This window comes from Myotis lucifugus, unplaced genomic scaffold (genome assembly GCF_000147115.1).
Source record: "Myotis lucifugus unplaced genomic scaffold, Myoluc2.0 scaffold_573, whole genome shotgun sequence".
Classification (NCBI taxonomy): domain Eukaryota; kingdom Metazoa; phylum Chordata; class Mammalia; order Chiroptera; family Vespertilionidae; genus Myotis; species Myotis lucifugus.
Genome location: NW_005871621.1, coordinates 174605 through 178374, shown reverse-complemented (window position 1 = coordinate 178374; position 3770 = coordinate 174605).

Genomic DNA, 3770 nt, shown 5'->3' with positions numbered 1-3770 from the left:
CCCCCCCGCTCCTTCACCCCCTCTCCCTCACCCGCCTCTCCAGGGTGCTGGCTCCACCTGGGGTGGCTCTGAAACATGTCTTTCAAAGAGTTGAATTTGCTCCTGAAGCAGCTGCAGGAGAGGGACCCTCCACACTCCGTCTGGTTCTCCTGCTGAGACCCTAGCACTGTGGGTTGTGTGGCCCCTGTAAGAGCTCAGATGGGACGGAGGGCTCCAGAGGAGGGTGAGGACCCATCACACCACCTCAATCTCCACCCAGCAACCTCTGGCACCCCCAGTGCGGCCCTTCGCCTGCAGAACATAGACACCAACAAGCTGTTTTGATTCCCCCTAAACTCCAAACACACCCGACTCATGAGCCATGTAACTGCTGCGGGCAGAAGGTGGTGTGATTTCAGCCTCAGTCAGGATGCTCTCCAGCCCCAGCACCGTCAGAAACGGACTAGACAGGGAGGCCTGCCCTGCGGACACCAGATCCTGAGCTGTGGCTGCTGTTCAGAAGGGAAGAGGCAGTCCTGCTTGCAGCTGGCAGCCAATTGCTCTGAGTTGGGGCAGCAGCAAGGTGGGGAGGCAGCCGGCAGCCGCACCCACCACTGTGCTGGGCTCCAAGGCCTCCTCAGGCTCTTTCCCTCTTTTTCACAAAGAATCTGTCCCTGAGGCTTGTGCACCCTGCGTCCACCTGTCCAGGCCGCCCCCCTCAAGGGCCACGCCCTGAGCTGGCCCAAGACCTATGGCCCAAGCAGAAGTCAGCAGCAGCCCTTAGCTGGCCCGCGCCTCAGGCCTCGCTCCGTCCAGCCTCTCCACTCAGCATCTCGGGAGCCTCCTACCGTGCACCTTTGCTCCTGGAGGTCCCGCCCGAGGCCGCAGGGCTTCTGTGATCCCCAGAATGAAGCTCAACCTCAAAGACCCCAAAGCTTTACTCCTAACCTTACGTCTCCCTTCTTGTCCTGCCTGGCACACGGGTCACTTGCAGCTGCCGCTCTCTGCTCCGGAAGGACTTCTTCCCCCAGCCCGTCTCACCTGCCCATGCGCCTTCTCACTGAGCCACCTTTTCCTCCTCCTCTTTCTAGTCGTGGCTTAACGCCACCGCCTCCCACCACCTCTGCTACCCGTTCCAGCCTGGCTCAGCTGCTTCAGGGACCACTCCTGCCCGGCGGGTCCATGGCTTCAGCTGGCACTGTTTCCGGAGCTCCCGGTGGGGCACAGGCTCAGTTAGTGCCTGCAGGACACGGAGCAGCCATGAGCGGGTGTTTGGCCTCGGAAATGGCTTCTTCACAGCGCTGCCCACCCACTGGATTCCAGTTTGCAACAAATGAAGTAGAAATTGAGAGTGTTTAGAAACCTTTCTAAAAATTTGACTGAGTACTTGATGCCTGATCAATCTAATAATACAAATGTTGGGCTTGTAGAAAGAAAAGAAAAGCCCCCTGGCTCACCCAGCTGGAGGCGGACGATCCGTGCCCTGGGACGGAGGGATTCTGTGGAGATGCCCAGAAGGGAGCATGGCGCCTGGAGGCAGGCTCTCTACCTGGCGGCCCAGATGGCCAGCTGCCCCCTATCTGTTCTAGACATTGGCTCCTGAATCACACTGTAGGAAACCCCATCGGACTGCAGGTGCTTCCCAGGCAGCGTCTCCCGTGCCCTGGGCCATCGTCCTTCCTCCACACTACGCTTCCTGAGGAGCCTGTGTCCTTTTTAAAGAAACGTTACAAATAGAAGGTAAAACAATGTCTAGGAACCCATAGGCTCTCGTCTGGCTTCACTTCCCGGCCCGGGCTTCGGAATGTGGCAGGACTGCAGAAGGCTGCGCTGTTCCGTTTATGCTGGTGTTTGGCTCTGACTCCTGAGGCATCAAGCGTTTAGGCAGAAACTCCCTGGAGTGGCACTTTCTTTTCCTCGGTGCTTTGCTGTGTTTCTACACTTTGTGCCACTTCTAGTCCCCAGCTAGCTCCTCTCCTTCCTGCGCCTTCTCCTTTCACTCTCCTGCTGTTGACCGTTACGTGCCTATACGAGTTTCTCTTTCTCCCATTCTGTCTTATTTTTGTCCTGCGGCCTTCCCCAGTTACCCAGTCCTCATGACTCCTTTGGATTCTTGCCTCTACCAAAAGCCCACCCCTCTCCCCTCTTGCCCTGCTTATCCCAGTCACGGCCTGGACATTGTGAGTGTGAAATTTCCACTCTGTTCTCCACCCTCAGCTCCGCCGCAGGGCTCCACCAGCAGGAGTGCCGTCAGCATGTTTGACCTTATTCCTCAAGAACTAGTCTTCGTGGGAAAGAGGAGATGGTCAAATAACACTCCCCACGATGGACGCGCAGGCTGTAAAATATGGAGGCCGAATGTTGCCCATTAAACGGCTCTCGCTCAAGCGAAGGAAGAAATGAGGTCTCCACACCACTGACTGCGTGCTCGCCCCGACAAGAGCAGCTGGTGGTCTGAGGGATTTCATAATATTCCCAAAAGACCCAGGGAAGACCAGGAAAAGGTGACTGTAAAAGAAGAGAAAATATTGCAAGCTCACCGTGACAAAAACTGAAACCTCTTTAAATTTAGCCGCCACAGGAGCACACATTTTAGTTAGCATTTTTGTTCACTCAGGTTACATAGTATATGTGAGCAAAGACACAAAATAAAGGAAACTAATAAAAAAGGCAGGTGAAAAACGGGGAAATACACTAAAAATGGTCAAGACTTGGGGAGCAGCTAGTTGTGTTCATTGCAAAACCTCCAGGATGGAGCAAGCGCGGTGGCAGCAGTTGGCTGGTCACAGGGTGTGAAATATAAAATTGTGAAATGTGTTCTCACAAAAGTCATTTTGTGAAGAATCCGAGATGACATGTTCATATTGGGATGCTGCTCCCGTCACTGAGGCAAGCCTTAGCTAAACATTTCTGCAAAGTCGCCCATGGGCAGCGTGCTGAGCAGAGCCTGGCCGCACGGGGGGCCGGGTGCTGGTGCCTTCCTGGCCTCAGCTTCTCAAGGGAGTCATTCGTGCTCTGAACCCGCTCCCACCGCTGAGACCTGCCAGTTGAACCAGATCTGGCGTGGCTCTGGGGACTCCCCAGCATGGCAGGACGCGCAGTGCCCACGGTGACCTGCGGCTCCGGGCTGATGCAGGCTCACCCAGCCTCCGGGATAAACAGAATCATATATCAGGACGCTGTGCCCTGCCGTGCACACGGACAGGCTTGGAGGCGCGTTTCTGTAGCTGTGGCTCATTTCAGCACGAGATGCAAGGAGTGATACCAGTTTGACAAAGGCGCTAAGAAGCCCGGAAGTGGGTGCTTGACCACATTGCGAGCCTTCTGCGAAACTTCAGTGAACAGACCGAGCAGCTCCGCAGAGCGCGGAGGGTATGGGCTCGCCCTTGGCTGTGGCCTGGGCGTCCCGAGCAGTGAGCAGTGCCGCGCGGGTGGCTGCCAGGCTGACGGGCCGTGAGTGGCCGCTCGGCGGCCCCGGGAGAGGCAGCGGAGCCCGCGGCGGGAGAGGCGGTGGCAGGGCCGCAGGCCAGCCCGCTGCTCAGGAGCTGGAGCTAGGTGCTTCCTCTAACTGCTCTCGCCTGCGTTCGCCCTCCGGCAACTACGGACAATAAAAATGTCTATTTCAGCAAGTCGTTCTGAGGATGAACTGAGCTCAGCTCTCCTGACGGCTTAGGAGAGGGCCAGCTCCGAGACAGTGATATGTTTGGTGTTATTTTTTCTGCCAGCCCCACCCATCGGCGTCAGGGTGGTCGGCGGGTGTGTGCATGCACTCGTGTGTGTGACTGTCACAT